At 34.6% G+C, this 6,910-nt stretch overlaps 1 protein-coding gene across 3 annotated transcripts in view; it reads left to right on the top strand.

Annotated features, from left to right (window-relative positions):
• The window catches only part of LOC106883153 (vacuolar protein sorting-associated protein 41 homolog), a 172,996-nt gene that overhangs the window by 91,861 nt on the left and 74,225 nt on the right, over positions 1-6,910 (top strand). The gene's annotated exons all lie outside the window — the stretch shown is intronic.

Genomic DNA, 6,910 nt, shown 5'->3' with positions numbered 1-6,910 from the left:
TTTTTTTTTTTTTGTTTTGTTTTGTTTTATTTTGTTTTGTTTTACAGTAGAAAGATTGGCAATAGAAATAGGTGGAAATTATAAATAGAAGTTGTGCCGATATTCACAAATCTTGTGTTTGCATAAATGTAATTGTTGTTTGTTGAGGCTTGAAATATTGATTTTTGTTCTTCCAAGGAGTAAAGAGCCACAGGTTTATAAGAGAGTTAAAGGATATTATATTATCTGGTGTTAATGTCTGTAGGTGAATGCCCATTCTCTTTGGCATCTGTATGTGATAAATCTCTTGTTGCACAGTCCCTCAATGGTCCGCTGTCATAGTAAGCAGAGGTCATCATCATCGCAATTTTAATGTCCATTTTTCCATGCATGCATGGTTCAAACAGAAGTTACTGAGGCAGATTTTCTATGGCCACATGCCTTTCCTGTTGCCAACCCTCACCTGTTAACAAGCAAGGTAATATTTCCCCATGGCAAGACATGTTCATGCAGACTATTAGAAATGAATGACACTGCCTGTGCAACACTGACAATCTTTTTACTGCTACCATGTAATGCCCTGATAAAGACACACAAATACATATACACTCACACACACACACATGATGAGCTTAAATCAGTTCTTATCTACCAAATTCACTCACAAGGCTCTGATCAGTCTAGAGGTACAGTAGAAGACACTTGCCCCAGGTGTCACGTAGTGTGGCTGAACCCAGTGTCATGTAGTTGGGAAGCAATCTTCTTCCACACAGCCACACCTACACTTACATGTAAAAATTCACCCACTGCTGGATAATGGGTCTGCAGTGCGTCTCATTTCACCGATACAACATTTTCTATGTTTTAGAAGCTCACTTCGCAAATATGTGGTTTCAGATCTGATCCTACTATATGGTATCATGTGTCATGTCTTCTACTATTGCCTTGGGCCAACCAATGTACTATAAGTGAATTTAGTAGTTGGAATCTGTAATGAGCCCAATGTATGCCACCATCATTATTTTAAAATACACTTTCCAGTGCTTGCATGGGTCAGGTGGAAATTGTTGAGGCAAATTTTCTTTGGTCAGATGCCCTGCTTGTCACCATCCTTCACTTGTTTCCATCTAAGTAATATTTTCCCATGGCCAAACATGTTTCATAGAAGATTGGAAATGAACAGCACTGCTTGTGTGACAGTGACACTCATTTACAACTATTGTGCCGTGTCAAAATGAAAATATGCTAACACACACACATACACACACACTAATACATCATTATCAGGTAAATGCACACAATGGAGTTTTTTTCAGTTTCTATCTAACAATTCAATTCATGAAGTTTTGTTTGACTCAGGATTATAATATAACATACATGTGTGTGTGTGTGTGTGTGTGTGTGTGTGTGTGAATCTTGGTATTTTGTTTGTTACTGTGTACAAGTAGCTGTAATAAAGTATCAAAGACCTACAGAATATAAAAAATCCCTTACCTGAAAACTAGTTGACGATTGGCTACAGCAGGGACATATGTTAGCAAAGAAGAATAGATATTAAATGAATGCATGAACTTTTTCTATGGCAGGAATTGAACTCAGTGCTGCAAGCCAGTGAATGTCTCCTGTTTTATCACATTACTTGTTACATCTTAACCAAGGATACTTTGGAGGTCTGGTGACAAGATATGAATTAACTGACCACCTAACAGCTGTATGTTTTGATACCATATCAACTTAGTCATCTGTGTTGTTTTGTTGTTGTTTAGCTTTAACACTTTAGCATTTAAACCAGCCATATCTGGCCCAAATATTCTTGTTTTATGTGCAAACTGACTAGATCTGGCCTTTCACATTTACCTTACAATGTCAACTAAAAATAGCAATGCATCATTGAAATCTTCAAGCTATGAGATAACTAATTCGAAATAATGTGAATAAATAAGCATTATATTTGACAGAATAAACTGAATGCTACAGGGTTAAAGTTATAATCAAAGTTGTTTCGTCCATGACCATCCCATCTTTCTATCCATCTGGACTACACTGTTTATGTTCACCATTGATTATTATAGTTACTACATTACACAAAAATACCCACACCTGGTTTAAGATGGTAGTGGCTGATTTGAAGAAATTTGGTTGCTATTTCTAGCAAGTTAATCAACCATGTAGAAGTCTCCTCATTCACCTATGTGCTTATTTGTTTGTTGTAATTTAGCCCCAGATCAATCCTAATCCAGCAGGCCTTTGATCAAAGGCTTTCCAATGGTGACCATTCTGTCTTTTTGTGTATCTAAAACTACATTGTCCAATGTGTCTTCCTCATCTAAGATGATCATCCTGTCTTTTTGTATAGTCTTGGACTGGTATCTCTAACATACAGAGGCTCTAGCTACTACTATCAATGAATTGTGTTTTAAATCTTGGTTCTTTTTCATAACTACACGGCTTCAGAATTATAATTGATGTAGGTAATAAGATTCAGTGGTTTTCATTTTTTTAACAAGGACCATAACAACATAGGGAAAATGTTTATAAATGGGTTGTGAAACCTGGTCTCAAACTCCACTCAATAAGATTCAGTGATTACCATTTTCTTCACAGGAACCATAACAACATAAGGAAAATGATTAAAACTGAGTTGTGAAACCTGGCCTCAAACTCCATTCAATAGGAGTTTTGATTTTCTCTCTTTGGGGCAGTGAATATCATTGTTTAAATTGAAATAGAGCTGGCATGATGCCAATGGCCCTTGAAACAAGAATGAATAATTTACAATTTAAATATGGAGAGAATAAAGTTAGCCAATCAGTGTGAACCTCATGAAATATAAAATCTCCAAGTTCTGTTATCATTAGTGAGAAGCTATTATTCACATAGGATATTTTGGAAGTAATCCAACAACCACAGTAACAAAAGTGATAAACCTTCCACCATACAAACTCTTATATTATCTGTATTCTCTTTACCATATGAAGATATTCCAAGGCAGTCATCAGCAAACAATAACCATGATGATATATGCTTTTATTCTTTTACTTGTGCATGTGTGTGTGTGTGTGTGTGTGTGTCTGTTACTAGGAGTATGACTTATGCTGGGGCACCAGCTATCAAGATTTTAGTCAGATTATATCACTCCCAGTTCTTGTCTGGTACATAAGATAGAAAAGGCAAAGTTGACCTTAGCATGTAGGGACATAACTTTGGAAAAAATAGAACAAAATAGTGATTGCTTGACATTGGTTTCCTTCGTCCCTCATTGACGCACACACACCTACGCACAACCAATGAGATTCTGCACAAATTTTGCTCAGAATGCTTTGGTTGACTCAAAGCCATGATAGAAGTTCCATGCCCAAAGTGCTGCCTAGTAGGATTGAACTAGGAATCGTGTGGTTACTTTTTAACCATGTGACCATGATGGTAGAAATAATTTTTTTTTTTAAATAAGACAAGAGAACAATAGTGGTAAAATCTTTTTAGTTTTTCTCTGGAAGCATTATTATTTAAATATATTCAAAGAACTCTAATGAAAACCACTAGAATGAATGCTAGTCAACATTGTAGCCTTAATAAGCTCTAATCATGAAATGAAATATCTAAAATAAATTGTTAAATGTAAACAATAGCAGATTCGTTATTATAAGTTCAGAAATGTATAACTGCAGCTAAGAAATAAGCAGGGTTTGACATTCAAATCAACCAATAAATATTTTTTTATCATTGTTATTTTTGAGAATAAATAAACTATAAAATTGCTTAAAGAATTGTTCTAATATACTGAAATAATTCATTACAAACAAGTTGTGTGTGTCTCAGTTTATTAAAAAAAAATTTTGAAAAATAGATATAAAACAAAAAGCAGTCTAAAGAACTAGTGGTGGTTTGGGTCAGAAAAAATTATTTTACAAAGTTTGGAAATTTATATAAGTTTGTGTATGCTGGAGAGATGCAAATAACGAGGTTTCAAGGAAGCTGTTCATCAGAGAGAAAAAGATTTTTAAGCCCCCTTTTCTGTTGAAATACATGGCCTTTGTTTAACCCTTTTGATACCAACCTGCATGAGACCACTCCTAGTTCTATGATATAAATTCCATGATAAAATAACCTAAATTATATTCATTCCATCAAAATCCTATGTTAATTTATGTTCCAAACACCAGCTTAATAATGGCAAAATTATTTTACTAAATTCTTAATTATTTTCAAATAATTAAGAATACTTGAAACAAAGACAGTATATTTCACTAGAAATATGGTAACAGAAAGGTTAAATTGGTTTTGAAAAAAATGCAGCAAAATAACTTTCTCATTGTTAGACTAGAGTTTAGGACATAACTTATCGTAGAATTTTGACAGAAAGCTTTAATTTAGATTATTTTAAAGCAAGGGGTTTGTATCATAGAACCAGGGGTTGTCTTATGAAGGTTGATATAAAAAAAAGGGTTCCATATTCATGCAGCACTAAAAATGAACTAATCCAAATTTGCAATAAACTAAGATTAAAATGACATTACAGCAATAAGCAACAAAATAGTAATAATAATAATAATAATAATAATAATAATAATAATAATAATAGGTAACGGGTGTTTGGTAACAACATACACCAGAAAAGGTAATGGATGGAAAGGGGAAGGCAAAAATCCTCTGGGACTTTGACTTCCACACAGACAAAGGTTACTATATCTGAAGGCTGGATATAGTAACCTTTAGGAGGGACAAACAAGAGTGCCTAATAATAGACATGGCAGTACCAGGAGATCAACATATTATCATGAAAGAAAGAGAAAAGATTGATAAATATGGAGACCTGAGAATTGAGATTGTCAAGATGTGGCAGTTACGAGAAGGTTGTCCCTGTTGTCCCTAAAGGTTGTCTCTGTTGCCATTGGAGAATTGGGTTCAATACCACCCAACCTGAAGAAACGTCTGGAAACTTTAGAAATGCCCTACAATCTAGGTGTATTGCAAAAATTGGCATTACTTGGAATTGCACACATATTGTGTAAAGTAGTCTGTCTGTCTGAGGTCCTTGTTGCTACTTGACAGACGGTATAACCCCCAGTAGACACAGTATCTTCAATCACAACATCACAATATTGGATACTGTGCAACGCCTTCAATAATAATAAATAATGCTTTCTTATTTAGATACAAGGCCAGCAATTTTTATGGAAGGAGGTTAGTTGTTGCTATTAGCCCTAGTGCTTTACCAGTGCTTATTTTATCAACCCTGAAAAGATAAAAGGCAGAGTTGACTCTGACAGGATTTGAGCTCAGAACGTGAAGAGTTGGAACAAATACTGCAAAGCATTCTTTCCAACACTGACAGTTTTGTCACAATAATGAAATTAATCATATCTGATTAATGTGATTGTTAGGAAAGTAAGCTGTCTACAGGTTTGAGGTGTTGGATTGGTACCATTGTTTCATTCACTGTTGGATAAACTGGTGATTTTTCTTTTTTCTTCTCTTTTCAATCTTTTTCATTTCATAGTTCACTGAAAAAGGAACTAAAACTGTCATGGAACTCCATCAGCTTGAAAGTTTTATGGTAAAAAAAGAAATGAATATCAAAATTATGCATGCATTTTAGATGCATGAGTGCATTTAATTTAATGCAGTGAACATGAAAAAGTTAATTAGAAATAATTAATATTGTGAAGTAAAAAAAAGGAATACCAATATTAGTCAATGACTAATATTATTATCATATTTTTAATGAGTAGACGAGAGGAGATAACTTTAGACATGCTTCTATATTATTCTGGCCTCATCAATGAAGCATTGCATTCATTTATTTTGTTTGCAGAAATAGTAATGAGATAATCACTCTCTAACTTGCTCGTCCAAACTCAGTGGCAGATGCATGTGTTCTCCCCATCCTTTGAGTAAGTGTTTCCAGCTGTATTCAGACCATCATTGATTACTGCCACCCCTGGCTGCCCTGTGTGAGACACATAAGCCTCCCAGTAACCAAATGTGTTTCTGTAGCTGCTAACGCACACATGCATGCATGTGTGTGTGTGTGTGTGTGTGTTTTGTTCACTAGCAATTATATATGATTATGATTTGTTTTTCTAATGTTTTAAGAGTTGAAAAGTTCAACTCTTGACAAAAACTGAAGCAGAACAACCTTTCAGTTTGTTTGGTATTTTTTAATCTCTTTTTTCTAATATATTACCAACATTTTTTGTGAATTACATTATCAACATCATCATCATTGTCTTATTTTATATTTATTTTCATTAGGTATTGGGTTTCGTTGGTCATTAGTATAATACTTCTTCTATCAAATATATAATGAGGAGGTAGAGAAATATCAAAGATGAAAATGAGAAGATGGGGTGATGGCAAGAGGGAGGGGTAGAGTGTTGACATATGTCTATAATTAAATCTTTCATGTGTTGATTTCTTACATCGCTGTCAGGCCTCAGACCTATAACATCAAGGTAATTAAGATTGTGTGTGATGATGATGATGATGTCAATGCTGATGATGTTCATAAGTGTTCCAGAGACATATCTTTGTGTTTGCCATCTTAGAAATGTGCACCGAAGAAGCAAGAATCTGCTTTGCTGTTATAGCACTATCACTGAGATATCTTTTGCATGAACTTTCAGAATCAGCATACATTTACAGGTCGTTAATAGGTAATACTGATAATGGTGGTTTTAGAAAGTCATGCAGCCACTCTCCAAGTTTGTGACATATCATACCATGATATATAATATATAGGAGTAGCTTATAGGCACAGGAGTGGCTATGTGGTAAATAGCTTGCTTACCGACCACATGGTCCCAGGTTCAGTCCCATTGCATGGTACCTTGGGCAAGTGTCTTCTACTATAGCCTCAGGCTGACGAAAGCCTTGTGAGTGATTTTCTAGATGGAAACTGAAAGAAGCCTATCATATATATATATATATA

This window comes from Octopus bimaculoides, chromosome 18 (genome assembly GCF_001194135.2).
Source record: "Octopus bimaculoides isolate UCB-OBI-ISO-001 chromosome 18, ASM119413v2, whole genome shotgun sequence".
In the NCBI taxonomy this organism is placed as follows: Eukaryota; Metazoa; Mollusca; class Cephalopoda; order Octopoda; family Octopodidae; genus Octopus; species Octopus bimaculoides.
The sequence above is the reverse complement of the archived record's forward strand: the minus strand, read 5'-3'. Positions and strand labels throughout refer to the sequence as shown.